The sequence below is a fragment of the Giraffa tippelskirchi genome, chromosome 5 (assembly GCF_054371585.1).
Source record: "Giraffa tippelskirchi isolate mGirTip1 chromosome 5, T2T-mGirTip1v1.2.pri, whole genome shotgun sequence".
NCBI classification, from domain to species: domain Eukaryota; kingdom Metazoa; phylum Chordata; class Mammalia; order Artiodactyla; family Giraffidae; genus Giraffa; species Giraffa tippelskirchi.
Genome location: NC_137279.1, coordinates 112,876,076 through 112,899,814, shown reverse-complemented (window position 1 = coordinate 112,899,814; position 23,739 = coordinate 112,876,076). Strand labels below are relative to the sequence as shown.

The following is a 23,739-nucleotide window of genomic DNA, read 5'->3' as shown; positions in this document are numbered from 1 at the left end:
GTCCCCTGCTCTGACCCCATGTGATGGCCTTGAACCAGGCATAGCTGGTGACATCCTTGATAGCCCTGTGTTTCCACCTCAGAGCCTAGAAGTAAAAACAGGTGGAAAGCAGTTAACCAGACTTTCCTCCAGGTGTAAGGAATATGGAAGGAATTACCATCATCGTCATCATCATTGTCATCTTCACAGCTAACAATGTGTGCCAGGCAGCTCCAACTGCTTCACTACATTTCATCCTCCCAGCAATCCTCTGGGGTAGGTACTGTTTTCAACCCCATTGAACAGATGAGGAAACTAATCTCTCAACATCGGGCAGCTAAGTAAAGCTAGTGTGTCTCTAGTGGGACTTACTTGCAGCATCCCACAGGCACGAACAGTACTAAGAGTCCCACGTAACTCCCAGAAAACTTTAAACCGGAGATGCAAATTCAGCCTCTGTCAACATGGCCCCTCAAATCCGGGATTCCAGGTCAAATTGCTTCCCTCCCCACTTCATCCTTGTCCCATTTTCCCCTTCTGGTCTAATACAACCCTCTCTGACCATTAGTGAGAACAAATATCCCCTTTGGGGAAATTCTCTCCAAATGCAGAAGACATGGGTTCGATCCTTGGGTCAGGAAGATCCCCTGGAAAAGGAAATGACAACCTACTCTAGTATTTTTGCCTGAAAAATCCTATGGACAGAGGAGCCTGGTGGGCTATAGTCCATGGGGTCACAAAGAGTTTGACATGACTGAATACGCACATACACATCATTCACCATTACTTTTCTCAAGATTTGAGCTGGGGACTTAAGTAGACACCGAAGAGGGACATCCCAGACTAGCTCTGAGGCCCTCACTTTCTCTGGGACACAAAAACTAGCCATAAGATTAAAGCACAAGCACCCACTAACCCCAGAGTATGCAAATGAAGGAGGGCATGCATTCCACGTTAAACAAATGATATTTTTAGACAAAGAGGACAAACAATTTCTCATGGGAGTTCTTTTGTTTCTGATCTTCAAAGTCTCTTTAAAATGCTTAACTGAAAATTCATGCAGTGGAGTGATTTGCCAATTTTGGTTTATGTTTTGACATTAAACCATCAATAAAAAAGTGGAAAGAGAATTAGAATAACTTCAACAGTTAGTTCTATTAAAGTCTTAAGGGGATTATTAGGGAGACAGTTTCTCACATTTTGTAATTGCTTTAGCTAAAGAATATTTTGGAGAGGCAATTTTTGAGTCTGAATTATGTTTAGAAGCTGGCTTCCTATCACCAATGAAAGAAAGCCGACTTGTGGACAGTTGGAGCTTTTGTTTGTTTTATTTGAAGGTGCCTCTCAAATGAACAATTTGTCCATCTTAAAGTTCCCCCAAAGTGGCCAGTGTAATTTCAAATTGTCGCTGATGAAACTGTGTCAGTTAGAAAGATACACAGGAGGGAGCATTATAGTGAGAAAAAATGAAGGGGGCAGGTGTCTGACTTGGAAGTGGGCACAGTTTCAGATGGAAAAGCCCCCATGAGAACTGTGGTGTGACCATCCACAAGAATGTTCAGCATGACCTGCATCTCTGGGACTTGGTCAAAGACTAAGAATCTGGCCCAGCCGGGGTCAGACAAGAGCTCCAGATACCAGAGAGACGGAAATAAGGTGGTTTCTAAGCAGAGTGGGAAGATACAAAACATTGGTTACTAAACATAATCTTAATTTGTCTTTATTTCTTAAAATGCCAGACAATAACAGAATATGGATAATGATGCATATGCAATAAAATATAATGTATATTTCCTTTGACCTTCTCAAAGCATTTACATGCTTTGAGATAAATGCTCATTAAAAAACAGCTGGATGGTTTCTAAACTTTCCTTCCTCTTAGTGTCTCTTCTGTCTAAAAAAAAGAGAAAATATTGATTACTCTAATTAAAGATAATAATTAGTGTAGATGGTTAATTGTCCTGGTTATTGTAATTGCAGAGAGATATAGGTATACATACAGAATAAGAGGTGATTTTCTGCTTAATTAGAAAAATTCTTACAGTTTATTCAAATGATAAATTTAATATGACACATTGCTTAATTTAATATACTGAGAAGTTAATTATATTTTAAAGCTATAGTTAAAAACTTTAAATTATCATCTGTTTCATAGTTATATATCTACATTTGCCTAAATACATACAAATAAGGGAAAGTTAACAGATCATTTGCTATAATCTGTTGCAAAAATAATGTACCAAAGCAGTAAAATTAGAAGTTGGATATTTCATGTAAAATGACTAAATTATTTTATGCCCAGAATAGCAAAGTTTCCTTTTTTTTTTAAACAAAATCATTCTCATAACTTTCAGTGCTTTTCTCACACTTTGAAATAATATTGTTAGAAATTCTCTTGGTTAGCCCTTACATAATTTTGTTTGTTTGTATCTTAAAATGCTATCACAGACCTAAATTCACCCTTAAAATATAGACCAGCCCAGCAATTAAATCAGCTCCAAAGACTAAAATAATTGCCCTCATCTGAGTCTGCCAGCTGGTAAAATGTAAAAGAACAAGCATGTATACTAATAGTAGGTGTGCTTTGGGAGTAGTCTGTAAATTTGGAATTCCTTAGAAATGAAGAGTTTTCTAATTTCGAAAAAACATATAAAAACATAGCATCACCAACTTAATGGACATGAACTTGAGCAAACTCCATGGAGATGGTGGAGGTCAGGGAAGCCTGGTGTGCTGCAGTCCATGGGATTGCAAAGCGTCAAACATGACTTAGTGACTGAACAACAAAAGTTGGACAAGTTAAAAAAAACTTTTAGTTGATTTGCTACTACCTAAAGAAATAGCTATAATAAAAGTAGAACCATTCAAAGCACCAAGACCCACAATCTCCTGGTAATGCTTTAGCTGGCCATTCTTCTACATAAGCAGTGGTAACCAAGACAATGGCTCCTGTAATTGTATAGAAGAGAGAGATCCTAGAGGAATTCAAAGAAGCTATTCTTTTTTTTTTTTTTTTTTAACATTTATTTATTTATTTGACTGCACCAGGTCTTAGCTGTGGGATCTTTTGTTGCGGCATGTGAATTCTTAATTGTGGCATGTGGGATCTAGCTCCCTGACCAGGGGTTGAACCCGGGTTGCCTTAATTGGGAGTTTTAGCCATTGGACCATAAGGGAAGTCCCTAAGAGGCTATTCTTAACTGTCAGAGACAAATTTCTAACTTGGAGAAGTGGAAATTGGAAATATTGAGATGTGGGGAAAGTTACATAAAGATAACTTCTGGTGCTCTCAGAATGGCTGACTGATAACACCAAACAATTTAAAATGGAGCTGAGCAAAAATGCTTCCTGATATTACTTACAGTAGCATATACACTGCCAATAGTACTAAACGTACAATTGGTGGGGTAACTTTAAAGATATTGACAAGGACCGAAGTCTGATTCTCCAAATGGACTGTGTACAAATGCCTCTCACAGTGGATTATAAATACCATGTTCTGGTTATTTGCTGGTTGCTTCTCAGAGTAGGTTAAAGCCTTCCCTTATTAGAGAGCTGTGGCTCTAATTGTTGAAAAAAAATTCTTTTTTGCTTGATTTTGTTTTCTGGCCTAGAGAATTTCTACCTATCTCTTTAATAATGATACTCCCTTATTTTACTGGTACCATTATTAAGGGATGCTAGAATGTTTGCCTTTTACTCCCCAAATCTTACTGTTTTTTATCATCCACTGTCTTTAAGAAAAATAGAGAACTAATGGAATTCTAAGTACTAAAATTAACAAGCTCCTTTGAATGTCCATGGCCTAAAATATTGCCATTGACTTTAAGGTGTATAAGATTAATCCCTTCTGGGACTCACAGCTTATCTCCTTATAAATTAATTAAAGTATAGTCCATGCCTTTGAAAACTTCATGCTCAGTCTAAGTTCTATCCTATAGCAATGATATATGATCAAGCACTAGGAGAAATGCATACAATACCGCCAGCTTTATCATCAGCGATTACAAGCTACATTTCCAAACCACTCACTTGTCATTTAGGGCTTCCCTGGTGGCTCAGATGGTAAAGCATCTGCCTGCAATTTGGGAGACCCGGGTTCAATCCCTGGGTTGGGAAGATCCTCTGGAGAAGGAAATGGCAACCCACTCCAGTACTCTTGCCTGGAAAATTCCATGAACAGAGGAGCCTGGTAGGCTACAGTCCATGGGGTCGCAAAGAATCAGACATGATTGAGCAACTTCACTTTCTTTCTTTTATTTGTCATTTACAACAGGAGATTAAGTGTTCTGGAAAAGATACCTGAGATAAGCTGCCTTGATCTTTGATAAAAAAGGACGTATTAAGGTAGTGTTAACAACTGACTCACTAACGAAACTCCAAAGTATTGATCCTTAGGTTACTATTTCCCAGTTCAAAAGATTAAACACTTCCTTCTGACTATTCCACCAGAAATCTTAAACTGAGATTATGAGGAGATGCTGACTTCAGGAGTGGACAATTTCTGCTCAAGACTTCAGATCAATATTAGCATTCTGATACTGGGACTTCCCTGGTGGTCCAGTAGTTAAGATTCTGTGCTTCCACTGCAAGGGTGTGGGTTTGATACCTGGTTGGGGAACTAAGATTCCTCATGATGTGCAGTCAAAAAAATTTAATATTTTGATATCATCAACTTATATCAATTAAAAAACTAGGGCTTTCCCAGGTAGCTCAGTGGTAAAGAATCTACCTGCAGTGCAGTAGGTGCAGGAGACTCAGGTTCAATTCCTGGGTCAGGAAGATTCCCCTGGAAGAGGAAATGGCAACCTACTCCAGTATTCTTGCCTGGAGAATCCCATGGACAGAGGAGCCTGGTGGGCTACAGTCCATGGGGTCCCAAAAGAGTCGGACATGACTGAGTATATATATATATATATATATATATATATATATATATATGAACAGAACTTAGAAAATTTAAAAGCTAATAGCATCAATTCTATTTAAGAGGATAATTTAATTCCTTTGTTTTCCTGAAAAGGGAAGTAGCCCTTTACCTTTCCGTTTGGAAATGTATTACAAGGACCAAAAGTCATTTAGTTTCTGACAACTTCCTATTTGTTAGTTGGCTGATGTTCATGTACTGAGTCTTAAATGTGACTGCACAGCCATTGTCACATCATGTAGTTCAGCCATTCATCCTGTAACAGGAGAGGAAAAGAGTAACTTCAGTTTAATTAAACTGCTCTCAATGTACATTATTCTTCTCTTAGCAAAATCTTGACACTGGAGGAATTCTGGGATCCCTGGATAAACATCCTGTGGTCTGACTTTGTCTGTCTTTGGTCCAAAGATGGGGACGGGGAAGGCAGAGGGGCAGTGCTGAGAAAGAAAGGAAGCAGTCCCTGGTGTCTGGAACTGATCTGACATTTAGAGCAAGGCCTCAATGTTATTGTAAGCTGCTCTGGTGCTCACAGCTGGGCCCTGTTCTCCTCTTGGACAAGTAATCCCCACAGAATAACAATCTCATAGTTACTCTGAGATCATGATAAAATGAAACAAAACAAGACCACCTTATAATTTTACCTAATCACAGACAAAACCAAGATCACTGTGTAACTCACAAAATACCCAATCACAGAATCTACTGCCCGCTTTTTGACAGCGTTAAATCTAGAGGTAGCCCCTGCTTCCTTGGACCTCTCCCAAATCAGCCAACCAGAACCCAAATTCTGTGATAGAGTCTTTCTAACCCTCTTCCTGAGACACTCTGGCTTTCCAAGGGTTTTCCTTGGCTGCGAGGGTCAGTAAACCTGTCTTACTACCAAGGCTGTGTTCCTGGTTGTCTCTGGCTGCAGTGCAGGGAAGAGACAGTGTCCACCAATTAAAATTCTTGGCCCATCTTTCAAAACATTTCTGTGTCTGGTGATGTACATTGTCCAGTGCTGCTTTCTTTTGTAACAGTTGTTCTTCTCAGGTGCCCATGTCTCTCTCTCTCTCCCACTCTGGTCTCTCCTTGTTTCCAAGAGGCATTTTCAAGAGACAAAAAAAGACATACGAAATTTTTTTTTCCCCTTTTATGCAGTTTCTATCTTAAAAAAATAAATAAAAGTCTTCTGGGCAGGAATTACTGATTAACTGTTATTACAACCAAAGCAGACTTTAAAACCCACCATGGATGCTGGGTGGGAGCAGGAAAGGGTGGGCAGCAGATTCACCTGCAGACCAAGCAGACTGGAGGCCATGAGCCTGTGGCCATGCATTTCCACTGCATGATGGCTACCGGAAGGGGAAGAGGTGGCCCTCACAGGCAGGGTCTGCCCCAGAGCGATAGGGTACAGGGGTCACCAAGAGCTCCCAACCAAAATCATGGGAGGAGCAGGAACAAAAAGCATCCAAGGAAGGAAAAAAGAAAGCTGGATGGTAGCAGCAAGCCCTCCCACCCCTCGATTCCAGGTGATGATTCAGAGGCACCTAGTCCTTCTACCACAGTGGGGGCTGCTGCAGGGCAGCCGGGTGAGGCCACATCGTGCTTCCACCAGGAGACTGGTTTTAGCCCGCAGAGCACCAGCCTGTCTCCTTCTCTCCAGGGAAGCCTGGTGCTGAGAAGCTTCCTGGGTCAGAGACCCCAGGGCAGCCTCCCCCACCTTGCCTTCAGGGCTGCTGAGGTGGGGCACTGTCACAACAATCTCGGCTTACGAGAGGGCTGGGGTGGGCCCAGTCCAGCCAGCAGGGCCCGGGAGCCCTAGGTCCTGGGGAGGCTGCACATTTCTCAGTGGCCGGTGCCTGGCTGGTTCATGAAGGTGCAGTGCTGACAGGCCCACATGGTGGATGAGGTGGCGTGTGTGGAGCCCCCAACGGCTCCCTACTCTTGGAGGCCCGGAAGCTGCATACCAACTGTGCTGCAGAGTGCTCGATGGTGGCCCATTGCTCAGGCTTCTTCCAGGTCTGGGCAAGCTCCTCGTTTCTGGTCCACACGACCTCCAGCAGCAAGCTGATGCTGTCCTGCAGAGGCATGACGTCGTTGGTGACCAGGAACAGCAGGAGGTGGAAATCCGAGATAGTGTCCAGGAACACAGATGAGGTGTTCTGGGACAGGTAGGTGGCCAGGCTGTGGAAATCCTGTGTCTCACCCAATACATCCCGGTTTTCAATAGGAAATGGATTTTGTGAAATAGAAAAAGTATAAACTGGATCCTTGGGGAAAGTTGTGATATCTATGATCAGATACTCCACAGGCAGGGGGCGGGCCAGCTGGGTGATCTTGTTGCCAAACTTGTCTATGTCCTTATAAAACACATCAGGCACGTACTGCTCGCTGCTGGACTCCTTGGCATAGCCGAGCTCAGGGGCGTCCTTGCAGGGCAGCAGGCACTCATCTCGGACCAGTGCCATGCACTGATTGGACACCTGGTACCCTTCAAAGTGGACCTGGTCGTCGGGGCCACCTGTAGCCACTGCAGTAACAAACTTGGATCCCCAAAATCCATCTGGAGATAGTCGACATATGTTGGGATCCTTGTTTTGGAAGTCTCCTGTAGTGATACATTCTTCTGAACTCAGGAAATAGGTGTCCTTATTTCGACTGTATCAAACTGTACCCTTCCGAGTATCTTCTGAGACAAGGTCTGTAAATATCCAGCCAACCTTCCTCAGGCCAAGTTTGGCAGCAATTTCATCAACCACCTCGGCCTTTGGGTCTTCAAGAAGCTTCAAGCTATTCTGTGTACCAATCTGAGGAGGCTCATAAATTGCAGCTACTTCAGCCCTGATACCAAGAGGAATGTCTTTGTGCTCCGTGTACCGTCCATACAAGTACCCGAAGTGCTGGTTCCCCGTCTTCCTCCAGAAGCCAAGGAAGCGGTCAGCAACTGTATGATTCTCAAACATGAGATTGTCCACATGTCTGTATTTCTGTCTGTTCAGCGTGATGGCACTTGGCTGGCACTTAGGACAGATGCCGTTAGGCCATAGAGGGCGTCCCTCACACCCTGATTTAATCTTGCAACTGATGTTCTCCAGGGCAACAAATTTTCCCTTGTCAGCCCCTCCGGTCAGCTTCCGGATGTAGGCGTAGAAGGACATGTGCTTCACGGGGGGCTCCAGGTGGTTTAGGTAGTCCTCGTCAAACGGCTCGAGAGGAACACAGTGCACGCACTTCCCCAGAGGCCCGTGCCGGCACAGCTGTGGGTCGCGGCTCCGGTAGATCTTCCTGTCCTGTCCTGGTCGATCTCATCTTCCACCACGTTAGGAGCACCACAGGCCTTCAACCCCTGCGGGGCTGGCGTCTCCATCTCAGATGACGGTCCCTCAAGGTTCGAGGCAAACAGGAACAATAGATTTCCATGCTTGATCTCCAGCAGGTTGAGGGATTTGTTAGATGACGCTGTTATTTCTCCAGTCTTGTTTCTATTGATGTAAACTGAGAAGCCATTATTTTGGAAGCCAAACTCCTTTGCGACCATTTTCAAAAACATTGCAGCCGTTTCTCTCTTTGTTGGGTGATCAGCTTCACCCAATCTGGGGGCTGGACACCTATTATCCGACGCGCTCCCCTGGCCGCGCAGCGACATATGGAATTTTTAAAAGTGAGGTAATTGCGGGGAAAGTACAACAAAAGGAAAAGAAACACTGCCGAGTCGGAGGCCAGATTAATACAGAATGAACAATGTGAGTCCTTGTGTTCTTTCCAGATGACAAAATGTGGCTGTAAATTTCCTAAAAGTAAAGGCAAAGAGTGGATGGAGTACAATTTGTTATCCAATTATGGGTCTAGAACATTTTTTAAAAATGAACAAGCGGCTTGGGGAAAGTGCCCTTGTTCTGGTAATGACCCCTTAGAGGAACGTTTCCTGGAGGATCCTGTTAGAGTGAATGCTCTCCACATTACTCACAAGGGAAAATTCAGTGACAGGTTTCAGGAGGCTACTTCTTCCAACATCCTTCTAAAGAACTGGTTTAGCATCCACATAGATGAGGACTGCCTCTCCCTCCTGGCCAGGCTGTACTGGGCCTCTCATGAGCACAACGGCCAGGGCATCACAGGGCTCCCACCACTTGTCCCAGTGCCCACCCTGCCCTCTCCCAGGAGCGCAGTTCTTCCATTGTCTGGATGATCCAGGCCTGACTCCATCCACTGGACTTTGTGGAGTGACTGGTCCCTGTCATGTCCAGGCCTCCGCAGGACACTGTGGGCAGCTCACAGAGGTGGAGGACTGTTGGTTTCCTTAGCAAACATTGTGGGCAGCAGGTGACAGCCAGTCACACGGCTCTCACTTCTTCCTGGGCTCTGAGCTACAGTGTTCACCCTCTTCTCTGAAGTAAACACACAAAAAGAGTGGGACTGAAAACACTTTAGTTTACTGCTTTGTCAAAAGTCTATAATAAGCAGTCTGGAAAGGGACACATAAATCTTTGAGCACCTTTTGTAAGAACAATAACTCACAGCCACAGGCTGTGCATCCCTTCTGCTTCCCACAGCAGAAGCATCCATCTTTTGGTGATGTCAGAGGGTCTCCAGTCCATAGAGGGGACTTTCCCCAGGTTCTCCCATAACAGCAGGCACACGACAAAATGCCAAAGCTCTGCTGGGTTAAAGCAGTTTTATGAGAGAGTAGTGTGGTCAAAGTTAAGATGGTGAATTTTATATTAGGTGTATTTTACCTCAATTTTTTAAAAAAGTATGGTCTAAAGACTCACTTCCTGAAAGTCTGTTTTAATCTAGCATTATCAGTATCTAAAGGAATCGATAAAGTACAGAAATAATCTAAAGAACATTATTTCTTGCAGTGGAACATTTGATAATTATCAAGAGGGTTTAGACTGACATCTGTAAAAATCCTGGAGTGCAGATATCCCATGTTTCTGATGAGGACAGCATGCTCTGTGAAGCTACTATTCAATCCTGGCTTACGAGAGAATCACCCAGAGAGCTTTTAAACCTACAGATGCCACCACATTCGGAGATTCCTACTTCACTGACCCGTAACGTTGGACCCAGTATTATTTTAAAAGTTCTTCAGGTAATTCTTGTGCAGACAGATTGAGAATTACTGCCTTTAAAAGTCAGAGAGATTGAGGAAAGTTTGATAAATTAAAAAAAAAAGTAAGCATAGAACTTCCCTGGTGGTCCAATGGTTAAGAATCCACCTTCCAAAGCAGGGGATGCAGGTTCAATTCCTGGTCAGGAAACTAAGATCCCACATGTTGTAGGGCAACTAAAGCCCCTGTGTGTGCAGCAACTCCTGAGATCTCAAGTTCCAACTAGAAAGAAGTCCACGCATTGTAACAACTAAGATCTGACACAGCCAAAAAAGATAAATTAATAATTTTTAAAAAAATTAAGTAGTACATACAGGGCATGTGCCTGGATTAGAGGATCAAGGATTGCCTGTGTCTTTCTGATACAGTTTATATCTTTTAATCTTAGTCAAATCTACTTAAATGACAACTTCCTTTGCTTATACTTACAATACTTCAGAGTTTGCAGAGCACTGTCACTTGATTCACATAGCCACTTTGTGAGACAGAATGGGTTTATCATCCTTATTTTCCAGGTGAAGGAAATCTTTATTCAGCCTGAAGGCATCAATTAACCAACTAGCCACCGGGTGTGTGTGAGAGGTGAGATAGAGACACCCCACTGATGGCCCGTGTCCTAAAATCTCGTGACACAGCCCACTGTCACTAGCTTGGATGAGTTCCCCACACCACTGTGGCCCTTGGCTGTTTGGTCCACTAAAGGAACCTGTGCAGTTCTGTGTCTGCGCTGAAGTGTTCTTTTAGGCCCTACACACACTCTGCATAACAAAATATTAACGGAATACACAAATCTGCTCTAAGAAGCAGACTGTAACCAAAGATGTCAAAGTGGAGGAAAAAAGCACACAGACTCTGTTTCCTCAGTTGTGAGATGCACTGTTACTTTATGGACAAATAAGAAGTTTTAGAAACCCTATGGCAACCCACCCCAGTGTTCTTGCCTGAGACTCTCATGGACAGACAAGCCCGGCGGGCTATATAAACCATGGGGTTGCACAGAGTCAGACACAAGTTAGTGACTAAACAACAACAACGATGTAAACAACAAAGTGTTGCTGATTGTAAGACATTTTGATTTTAGAGATGTTAGAATGTGGAAAAAATAAGTGCATTTAAATTAGTTTATTTTTTAATATTTTTAAGTAACAACTGGCGACTGAAGCAAGGTTTTGGATTTTCTTTATCTCAAGCCAGGATCCCTGCACTACCTTTAGACATAGGGTGTAGCTCACATCAAGTGTATGTTGAAATGTATAGATGGACTTCAGGACCCAGTAGTCTCTCTCAATTTGGGAGCCCAAGGAAAGCAGCACAAACATGCTCTCAGATCGAGGGAGGCCTAAGTGTGGGGGGAGAGGGGCAGCCCCCTACCCCCAGCATCTGTCATTGTCTTTGCTTTCCTCAACTGCCTCCTTGATTATGGGCTGTGGCTGCCAGTGCGGGGTGCACTGAAGAGCCCTGCCTCCTCTCTGGCCATCACTCCCATCCCCCTGCAGTTCCTGAAAGTGCCTATTGCATTCTGTTTGTGTCCTTCCTCCCTCTGCTCAGAATAAGTGTACCTTCCAAGGTCCCACTCATAGTTGGCTCTTCAGACTTCCCTGACTATTCTCTCCTGGTCCACCAGACACTGCCACACCAGTTGGCCCATCTTCTCGGATTTCCTCAAGCTCTCTACCAGCGCCATCCTGAGGAAATGCAGACAGTTCCTCATTTATGCTGGTTCGACTTTACCATAGTGGGAAAGCCATAAGGGTCCAGTGGAAACTGGGCCTTTTTTTTTTTAAGATTTATTTATTTTCAGCTGCACTGGGTCTCCATTGCTTTCTCTAGTTGTGGTGAGCAGAGGCTGCTCTTCGTTGTGGCATGTGGGGCTACTCATCGCGGTGGCTTTTCTTGTTGCAGAGTGCAGGCTGTATTGCGTGGGCTTCAGTATTTGCTGGGTACACGGGCTTAGCTGCTCTGAGGCATGTGGGATCTTCCCAGACTAGAGGTCAAACTTGAGTCACCTGCATTGGCAGGCTGATTCTTAACCACTAGATCACCAGGGAAGCCCAGAAATGGTGCTTTGAATTTTGTATTTTGCTCTCTTCTCAGGCTAGTGATACGAGGTATGACACTTTCTTGTGATGCTGGGCAGTGGCCCGTCAGCAGCTCCCAACCAGATATGTGCATAAACAACCTGATGCACTTGCCACCATTTGGTAGCAGACGACCATTATGTTTTTCACTTTCAGTATGATAGTCCATAAATTACATAAGATATTCAATACTTCATTATAAAATAGGCTTTGTGTTACTGATTTTGCCCAACACAGGCTAATGTAAGTGCTCTGAGAACTTTTAAGGTAGGCTAGGTGTATTGAATGCATTTCCAACTTACAGTGGATTTATGGGGACATAACCTCTCCTAAATTGAGGAATAGTCATATGATGCTAGCCACTTGTCTAATTTTAAGTGTTCTAGTAGCCTCATTAAAAAGTTTATAAAAGTAACTTTAACAATATATTTTATTTAACCCAATATCCAAAATATCATAATTTCAACATGTAAATCAAATCAAAATGATTAATAAGATATTTTACAAGCTCTTTTTGTCCCTACTAAGTCTTTGAAATCCGAAGTATATTTTGTAGTTAGAGCATGTCTCAGTTCAGATCCTAAACTTTCACTGGAAATACTTAACCTGTATCTAGATTTATAAACATTTACAGTTGAAAAAAATTGAGTCACATACCCAGATCATCCCAAATATACCTAAAAGATTTCAATGATGGTGTTGTAGCCATGTGTTCCGGGAAACAAGCTCACTCAGAAGGACAATGCAGATAGTGAAGTGCAGTTTATTACACCAGCGGGCCCAAGGCAGAGTTTCCTCTTAGCCAAGGACCCCGACCAGAATTTGTGAAAATCTTTTATACCCCATGTGTACGTGTCTGAACCCACCACCCCAAATTCCTTGAGACTTACATAAGCAAAGGAAAGGTAAATACAATCACAATAACCCCATCATTCATGTGTTATGTGTTCAAACAGTCAATAATCAATAAGTCCGAGGTTACATTCCGATAGATACAGAAAAATTTATGACCGGTCTGGAGGTAGGGGGATCAGTGTATGTTTTCTCTTAGGCGATGAGTAACCTGGATATAATCTTCAAGATTCCCCTGTCCAGAGGGGGTCTTATCCTTCTATTGTCGTTTCCATAGGCACTAAGCACACAGTTCAGAGTCCAATGGAGAGGTGGCCGAGCATGATCAGCATGAACAGGCCTAAGATGGAGTCCAGGCCCTATGAATTCCTTCTTCAATGGAACTGAGTATCAGCTTAAAAAATGAAGTTAATTAAAATTAAATAAAATGAAGATCTGAGTTCCTCAGTGGCACTGGCCACACTTCAAGCTCTCAGTGGCCACAAGTGGCCGGTGGATCCCCAATGACTCAGCACAATTCTCAACCATAGGCTCCTGAGGGTAGAGATTGTTTCTTTGCATTCACAGAGTCATACTCCCAGCCTCACACAGAGATACTGAAATGTTTGCTGAATGAGTCACTAACAGAGCTGGGACTTTTAAGAAAGGGAAAAGCAAGAGGAAAACACCATGTTTACAGATCAAAGGCTGCTGGGGTCAGTGCTGCTCACCGGGGCATTTCTCTGGAATGCACGTCTCTCTCTTAAATCCTTTTAGGTTTTAGAGAACCTTCTCCCCAGCACCAACCCTGCTCTTGTTTCCACCCTCTCATTTGGCTTCTAAGGCCTTCCAGAGTTTGGCTTTCAGATCTCTAGGGTTGAGAGGTAGAAACAAACTTTCTTTCCCAGATGTTTCCACAATAGAGGCTCTACCTTTCTAGGGTCTCAGAGTGCCTGGCAGGCCAAGGGGGCAGGAGTTAGTGGAGGCACCCTCTCAGCACCTCAAAGGACCATCCAGAAAGAGTTCTGTGTTCCAGCCACAGTTAAGGCCAGTAGGTGCTTCCATCCCATCATTGATGGCCCCTCAGGGACAAGAGAGCAGAGAAGACTGGGGTGGGAGGCATGTCCTCCAGGTCAGTCCCTGCAGAGAGGAGCCTAGTGTATGTTTAGGTCCTTTCTTTCAAGCCAGAATGTTCTTCTTGGGAGGAGGGTGGAGGACAGCCAAAGATAGGAGGATTGTTAACTCCAGCAGAGTCAGTGTGGGAGAAAGTGGTGTGTAAACCAGGCTAAGGAGTTTCACTTTCTCCTCTAAGGGGAATAATTAGAACCTGGCCTGGCACCTCCTCCTCATCCAACTTTATCCAGTTTTGCTGTGTCATTCAGCCTCTCTTGCAAGTTGCATAGGCATGTTCTTGCAAGTTTGGTCTTCTAGGGTCCCTCTTGTGCTTGTAGCTCTTAAAGAACTATGAGCCTCCTTCTGAAACAGAAGAATATTGTAGAGATAGAGTGAGGGATAGGGCAGCCTGAGGGACTGAAGGCGGTTAGGGCGCAGTGAGGAGAGTGCAGTGGAAAGAGCATAGACCTCAAGGAGAATCAAATCCTGTGGTTGCCTCTGCCCTGAAGAGCTCAACTGGACCTCTCATCTGCTATATTTATTCCTGAGGTTGCTCTCCACTGTCCTTCCAGGAAAGTACCAGCCTGTGTGGAGGCCTCCTGTCCAGCTGGACCCTTCACTACTCTGTTGCAGCAGCTAGCCTGGTCCTGGTCCCTGACATGTCTGATCACCAAGTAAAGACTGGCTAATATCTGCTGTGTCTTGTCTTTTTCTCTCCTGGATACCTGGACTCACCAACTAGCCCTGCTGCTTTTAGGAGATTTAAAGGGCCAGCTCCATGTTTCCCCATTCTTCATTTTTCACTTTTAATCCTTTTGGAAGCCAGACATTTAAGGTCTAGGATATTCAAAAGCAAGCATATATATGGGGGGATTTAGAAAGGTACCACACAAACCTTACAAGTACATCTCAGACTGATCCCTGGTATAAAGACACCATATAACACAAACACACATACACTGCAGCAAATTCTAAAAAAGTGGCAGAATCTGATATCCACAGTTACCACATCATAAGATTCAAATATCCATTTTAAAAAGTCACAAAGCATACTAGAAATAGGAAAGTATGGCCCACTCCAAAGGGGAGGAGGTAAATCAATGAAAAAGCAATGGAAACTATTTCTGAGAAAGATACGATTGTGGACTTACTAGACAAAACTTTAAGCCAATAGTCTTAAAGATGCTCAAAGAGCTAAAAGAAGATGTGGACAAAGTTAAGAAAACAATGAATGAACAAAATGGAAAGACCAAAAAAGATATAAAAAACATAAGAAGGAACCAAAAGTAAATTTTAGAGCTGAAAATTACAATGACTGAAATGAAAAATTCACTGGGAGAATTTGAAGAAAGATTCAAGAGGGAAGAAGAAAGAGTCAGGGAAATTGAGGACAAGATAAGTGACATGATTAACTTTGAGGAACAGAAAGAAAAAAGAAGAAAACTGGATGGAACGTAAGGGACCGTGGAACAACTATACATTGTGGGAGGCCTAGAGAGAGATGAGAGAGAAGAGACTGGAGAGTTTTGAAGAAATAATGTCTGAAAGCTTACCAAATTTGGTGAAATACATGAATATAAACATTCAAGAAGCTCAAGAAACTCCTAGTAGGATGAATTCAAAGAGATGCACACCAAGACACATTGCAAATTATTGAAAGACAAGATCTTAAAAGCAACAAGAAGGAAACAACACATACATGAGATTTTCAAAAAGACTGTTATCAGATTTCTCTTAGAAACCTTGGAAGCCAGAAGCAGTGAATTGATATATTCAAAGTGATAAAGGAAAGAAAAACCTGTCAACCAAGAATCCAATATTGGGCAAAACTGTCCTTCAGTTATCAGGTGAAATTAAGACATTCCCAGATAAGTGAAAGCTGAGTTTGTCACCAGTAGACCTTTCCTGCAAGAAATGCTAAAAGGAGTCATTCAGGTTTCAGTGAAAGGACACCTAGAGAGTTATGAGAAACTATGTTGAAGAAGTAAAGAATCCTGGAAAAGGTAAATATATGTATAATGATAAAAGCTAGTACTATTGTAACTTTGTTTTATAACTTTTTGGTTTCTATATGATTTAAGAGACTCAGTTCAGTTCAGTTGCTCAGTCGTATCCGACTCTTTGCTTCCCCATGGACTGCAGTATGCCAGGCCTCCCTGTCCATCACCAACTCCGGAGTTTACTCAAACTCATGTCCATTGAGTCGGTGATGCAATCCAATCATCTCATCCTCCGTCGTCCCCTTCTCCTGCCACCTCCAATCTTTCCCAGCATCAGGGTCTTTTCAAATGAGTCAGTTGTTCGCATCAGGTGGCAAAAGTATTGGGGTTTCAGTTTCAACATCAGTCCTTCCAATGAATATTCAGGATTGATTTCCTTTAGGATGGACTGCTTGGATCTCCTTGCAGTCCAAGGGACTCTTAAGAGTCTTCTCCAACACCACAGTTTAAAAGCATCAATTCTTCAGTGTTCAACTTTCTTTATACTCCAACTCTCACATCCATACATGACTACTGGAGAAAACATAGCTTTGACAAGATGGACCTTTGTTGGGAAAGTAAGGTCTCTGCTTTTTAATATGCTGTCTAGGTTGGTCACAGCTTTTCTTCCAAGGAGCAAGGGTCTTTTAATTTCATGGCTGCAGTCACCATCTGCAGTGATGCTGGAGCCAAAAAAAAAAAAGTCGCCACTGTTTCCACTGTTTCCCCATCTATTTGCCATGAAGTAATGCGACCAGATGCCATGATCTTTGTTTTCTGAATGTTGAGCTTTAAGCCAACTTTTTCACTCTCCTCTTTCATTTGCATCAAGAGGCTCTTTAGTTCTTCTGCACTTTCTGCCATGAGGGTGGTGTCATCTGCATATCTGAGGTTATTGATATTTCTCCCAGCAATCTCGATTCCAGCTTGTGCTTCATCCAGCCTGGCATTTTGAATGATGTACTCTGCGTGTAATGTAAATAAGCAGGATGACAATATACAACCTTGACACACTGCTTTCCTGATTTGGATCCAGTCAGTTGTTCCATGTCCAGTTCTAACTGTTGCTTCTTGACTTGCACACAGATTTCTCAGGAGGCAGGTAAGGTGGTCTGGTATTCCCATCTCTTGAATTTTTCACATTTTGTTGTGATCCACACAGTCTAAGGCTTTGGCATAGTCAATAAAGCAGAAGTAGATGATTTTCTGGAACTCTCTGGCTTTTTCGATGATCCCAATCATCGAATGTTAGCAATTTGATCTCTGGTTCCTCTGCCTTTTCTAAATTCAGCTTGAACATCTAGAAGTTCATGGTTCACGTACTGTTGAAGCTTGGCTTAGAGAATTTTGAGCATTACTTTGCTAGCATGTGAGATGAGTGCAACTGTGCGGTAGTTTGAACTTTCTTTGGCATTGCCTTCTTTTTAAGGGAATTTAAAGAAAAAATCTACTTCTGCTTCATTGGGACTATGCTAAAGTCTTTGACTGTGTGGACCACAACAAACTGTGGACAACTCTCAAAGAGATGGGAATATCAGACCACCTTACCTGTCTCCTGAGAAGCCTATATGCAGGACAAGAAGTAACAGTTAAAACTGGACATGGAACAATGGACTGGTTCAAAACTGGAAAAGGAGTATGCCAAGGCTGTATATTGTCACCTTGCTTATTTAAATTATATGTAGAGTACATCATGCAAAATGCTGGGCTGGATGACCCAGAAGCTGGAATTAAGACTTCGGGGAAAAATATCAACAACTTCAGATATGCAGATGATATCACTCTAATGGCAGAAAGTGAACAAGAACCAAAGAGTTTCTTGATGAGGGGGAAAGAGAAGAGTGAAAAAGCTGGCCCAAAACTCAACGTTCAAAAACCTAACATCATGGCATCCAGTCCCATCACTTCATGGCAAATAAGTGGGGAAAAAGTGAAAGTAGTGAGAGATTTTATTTTCTTGGGATCCAAAATGACTGCAGACTGTGACTGCAGCCACAAAATTAAAAGACGCATTCTCCCTGGAAGAAAAGCTATGACAAACCTAGACAGTGTGTCAAAGAGCAGCGACATCACTTTGCTGACAAGGGTGCATATAGTCAAAGCTATGGTTTTGCTAGTAGTCATGCATGGATGTGAGAGATGGACCATAAGGAAGGCTGAGCGTTGAAGAATTGATGCTTTGAATTGTGGGGCTGGAGAAGACCCTTAAGAGTCCTTTGGACAGCAAAGAGATCAAACCAGTCAATCCTAAAGGCGATCAATCCCGAATATCCATTGGAAGGACTAATGCTGAAGTTGAAACTCCAATACTTTCACCATCTGATGCAAAGAGCCAATTCATTGGAAAAGACCCTGGTGCTGGGAAAGACTGAGGACAAGAGGGGAAATGTTGACAGTGCATGAGATGGTTGGATGTCATCACTGACTCAATGGACATGAGTTTGAGCAAACTTCAGGAGATATGAAGGACCGGGAAGCCTAGCATGATGCAGTTCATGAGATCGCCACAAGTCGGACACAACTTAGTGACTGAACAGCAATAATAGCCGATTACCAATGCTGTGTAGTTTCACGTGAACAGGAAAGGGACTCAGCTATACATGCACAAGTATGCATTCTCCCCCAAACTCTCCTCCCATCCAGGCTGCCACATAACATTGAGCAGAGCTTCCTGTGCTATATAGAGGTCCTATGCTATCCATTTTAAAGAAGTTTGGAATGGACATGTACACACTGCTATATTTTAAATGGATAACCATCAAACATCTCTTTAAATTACATATTTCTTCTCCCATTCTATGGATGAGGAAACTAAGTCTCAGAGAAATTAACTAACTTACCTGAGGACACATAGCTAGTAAGTCACTGAAGTATATTTGGCTCCAGATCACCCCAAGGCCTACTTCTACCCAAGACACCACCCTGCCCACAAAGGCTGTAAACTGAAACCACAGGACCAGAAGATCCAACAACAACTCAAGAGTGTTTCCAAACACCGTGGGAGCTGATACTAGACAAACTTGGCAGTAAGCAAAGGGCCCTCACACGACAAACATAGTGGATGTTTCTTAGAATGCGTTATGTCTTTTGTATTCCTTATTGGCAAGAAATGCAACTTCGCAAGGCCAGAATATGTGAAAGTTAGTAGATCTTATAAATACCTGGAGTGGTGTGAACAAGGTAACTGATACACCCGAGGGAGACCATAATAAGCCTGAAAGAATGTGCTGGAAAGATTCAAAACAGTGTACTGGGACACAAAAACCTCACTGGGCTGCAAAAGACTCATTGTATCTAATCTTTGGGCTTTTGCACACAATGATAAGATTAGTGAACTTCTAAATAGGAAGAAAGTGTCAGAGAAAGGGTGTGACTGGGTGAGGTGGAAACATTGCTCATGATCAGCATTGCTCATCACCGAGTTCTGCAAGGATTAACCCACTGCAGTTGCTGGCTGATAGCACTCTTCCCTCCAGACAGAAGAAATGACTATGATAACAGGATGCCCCGTGTGTTGGACTAGCAGGCCTCTTAGATGTATTAATATTAATTTATTAATTAATTAATCTCAAGAAGAATTTTAATGACCCCAGATTCTTTTACCTTCCCATACATAGAAAAGCACTTAAATCAGTAGCTTGAGGTATCTATTTTTTGTGACTAACAGTAATTTTTGCCAAGATGCATGCTTGACAGCACATCAGTCAGTTCAGTTCAGTCACTCAGTCATGTCCAACTTTTTGGGACCCCATGGACTGCAGCACGCCAGGCCTCCCTGTCCATCACTAACTCCTGGAGTTTAGTCAAATTCATGTCCATTAAATCAGTGATGCCATCCAACCATCTCATCCTCTCTCATCCCCTTCTCCTCCCTCCTTCAATCTTTCCCAGCATCAGGGTCTTTTCTAGTGAGTCAGCTCTTCACCTCAGGTGACCCAAGTATTGGAGTTTCAGCTTCAACATCAGTCCTTCTAATGAATATTCAGGACTGATTTCCTTTAGGATGGACTGGTTGGATATCCTTGCAGTCCAAGGGACTCTTAAGAGTCTTCTCCAACACCACAGCTCAAAAGCTTCAATTCTTCAGTGCTCAGCTTTCTTTATCGTCCAACTCTCACATCCATACATGACTACTGGAAAAACCATAGCCTTGACTAGATGGACCTTTGTTGGCATAGTAATGTCTCTGTTTTTTAATATGCTGTCTAGGTTGGTCATAACTTTTCTCCCAAGGAGCAAGTGTCTTTTAATTTCATGGCTGCAGTCACCATCTGTAGTAATTTTGGAGCCCCAAAAAATAAAGACTGCCACTGTTTCCGTTGTTTTCTCATCTATTTGCCATGAAGTGATGGGACTGTATGCCATGATCTTAGTTTTCTGAATGTTGAGTTTTAAGCCAACTTTTTCACTCTCCTCTTTCACTTTCATCAAGAGGCTCTATAGTTCTTCCCTTTTTGCCGTGAGGGTGGTGTCATCTGCATATTTGAGGTTATTGATATTTCTCCTGGCAATCCTGATTCCAGCTTGTGCTTCATACAGCCCAGCATTTCTCATGATGTACTCTGCATATACGTTAAATAAGCAGGGTGACAATATACAGCCTTGATGTACTCCTTTCCCAATTCGGAACCAGTCTGTTGTTCTATGTCCAGTTCTAACTGTTGCTTCTTGACCTGCATACAGATTTCTCAGGAGGGAGGTCAGGTGGTCTGGTATTCCCATCTCTTGAAGAATTTTCCACAGTTTGTTTTGATCCACACAGTCAAAGGCTTTGGCATAGCCAATAAAGCAAAAGTAGATGTTTTTCTGGAATGCTCTTGCTTTTTCAATGATCCAGCGGATGTTGGCAATTTGAACTCTGGTTCGTTTTCTAAACCCTTTCCTAGATCCTTTCCTTTTCTATATCCAGCTTGAACATCTGGAAGTTCACGGTTCACATACTGTTGAAGCCTCCTGGATTGGAGAATTTTGAGCATTACTTTGCTAGTGTGTGAGATGAGTAAGGTTGTGCAGTACTTTGAACATTCTTTGGAATTGCCTTTCTTTGGGATTGAAATGAAAACTGACCTTTCCCAGTCCTGTGGCAACTGCTGAGTTTTCCAAATTTGCTGGCATATTGAGTGCAGCACTTTCACAGCATCATCTTTTAGGGTTTGAAATAGCTCAACTGGAATTCCATCACCTCCACTAGCTTTGTTTGTAGTGATGCTTCCTAAGGCCCATTTGACTTCACATTCCAGGATGTCTGGCTCCAGGTGACTGATGATATCATCGTGATTATCTGGGTCATGAAGATCTTTTTTGTGGAGTTCTTCTGTGTATTCTTGCCACTTCTTCTTAATACTTCTGCTTCTGGTAGGTCCATACCATTTCTGTCCTTTATTGAGCCCATCTTTGCATGAAACAAGAGATGGCAAGAGTGAATGTTGACATTTTAGGAATCAGTGAAATAATATGGACTGGAATGGGTGAATTTAACTCAAATGACCATTATATCTACTACTGCAGGCAAGAATCCCTTAGAAGAAATGGAGTAGCCCTCATAGTCAACAAAAGAGTCCAAAATGCAGTACTTGGATGCAATCTCTAAAATGACAGAATTGTCTCTGTTCATTTCCAAGGCAAACCATTCAATATCACAGTAATCCAAGTCTATGCCCCGACAAGTAATGCTGAAGAAGCTGAAGTTGAATGTTTCTATGAAGACCTACAAGATCTTTTAGAACTAACACCCAAAAAAGATGTCCTTTTCATTGTAGGGGACTGGAATGCAAAAGTAGGAAGTCGGGAAACACCTGGCGTAACAGGCAAATTTGGCCTTGTAGTACAGAATGAAGCAGGGCAAAGGCTAATAGAGTTTTGCCAAGAGAACGCACTGGTTATAGCAAACACCCTCTTCCAACAACACAAGAGAAGACTCTACACATGGACATCACCAGATGGTCAACACCGAAATCAGATTGATATATTCTTTGCAGCCAAAGATGGAGAAGCTCTATACAGTCAGCAAAAACAAGACCGGGAGCGGACTGTGGCTCAGATCATGAACTCCTTATTGCCAAATTCAGACTGAAATTGAAGAAACTATGGAAAACCACTAGACCATTCAGGTATGACCTAAATCAAATCCCTAATGAGTATACAGTGGAAGTGAGAAATAGATTTAAGGGACTAGATCGGATAGACAGAGTGTCTGATGAACTATGGATGGAGGTTTGTGACATTGCACAGGAGACAGGGATCAAGACCATCCACAAGAAAAAGAAATGCCAAAAAACAAAATGGCTGTCTGAGGAGGCCTTACAAATAGCTGCGAAAAGAAGAGAAGCAAAAAGCAAAGGAGAATAGGAAACATATATCCATTTGAATACAGAGTTCCAAAGAATAGCAAGGAGAGATAAGAAAGCCTTCCTCAGTGATTGACTTCACATAGCCTCTAGCTAAAAATTACACATAAACTGGCTTCTCTGTGTACCTCTATGGATTCATTTACTCTGAGCTACTGAACGACTCTCTGCTGGGCTGTTGTCCTCAGTAAGATACTGAATAAAACATAAACTCACATCTCTTACATTCGATGTCTTTCTTTTGGTAAACAATTTTAGTGACCACAAAGGGACCCAGAGGAAATTTCTCTTCTTCACCTGAATCTACAAGGATCCAGAGCATTGGTGCTAGTCAAGTCTCCTTGTGCCCTTCACCTCCTCAGCAAGTCCCGATAACTGGACGTCTCTCCTGGCCTCAGATCTCACATCTTGGTTGATGATCCTGAGTTGTATTCCATGATTGGTAAACTCCTCACTATGAGGAGAAAGTTTCTCTGAACTTAAAGCAGTTCAGAAAGAGGCACCTGGACTTTCAGTTGAAAGACACTGGGAAGGAAGGTCACTTAATGGAAAGGCACTGAGAGGGGTTTAGGTAGGGGCTGACCTGGGTAAAAGGGACCTGGTGTTCTTTGTTAATGAACTACTTTAACAGAGTTTGTTTGAATAAAAGTGAAGATATTATATGAGAGCTTTCAGCTCCAAAGTTAAGGGACAGAGTTCCTCCTGGCCAGGTACAGAGTTTTCAGGCAAGTGAGAAATTTACAGAAGTGGTGGAGGTGAGCCCTATACCTGTGCAGGGGTCCCTCAGGGAAAACCACTCACCAGTTGAAAAACTGCTTGTCTGAGGGACACACACATTAGGATTGGCCATGTGAGAAGCCATGTTGAGGCTGGCTCTGAGAGCCCCTGCTGGTTTTAGACGCTGGAGGGAGAAGAAGCGACTCTTGAGTGACACCTAGAGGAGTTGAGCTCCAAACAGCACTCCAGCCCCGCACAGGTTTCTGTAGTAATTCTGTCCTGAGAAACCACCTTGAGATGGGAGGCAAAGGCTTCAGATTCAACGAAAAAGGGGCGACAGATAGATGGCCAAACCCTGACCGCCTTAGCTGGGTTTATGTATGTACAGAGAATATACTTAGAAGCACTTACCTAAATGGGAACTAAGGAAGATCTGGCCCTGAAATGGTCAAGATGAGGCTCCAAATGGGTGTTTTGTGTATGCAGCTAGAGCAAGCCAGCTTGAGAAAAACATCTTTTCCACGTTCTGACCCTAGGCGAGCAAAAGTCCTTCTGGGAGGAAATTACATTTATTTTCCTGTGCCTGTGAGATGTGGATGTTTCTCCAAGTCTTCTCAGGGTGCTCTTATCTAGACCATCTCCAATTCCTGAGATTGAGAGGGAAAACGGCCT

The 23,739-nt window shown here is 42.8% G+C and overlaps 1 pseudogene; it reads right to left on the bottom strand.

Annotated features, from left to right (window-relative positions):
- Positions 1 to 6,706: 6,706 nt before the first annotated feature.
- Positions 6,707 to 8,454, bottom strand: LOC145506694 (nuclear protein localization protein 4 homolog pseudogene; annotated as a pseudogene).
- Between the last annotated feature and the right edge of the window lie 15,285 nt (positions 8,455 to 23,739).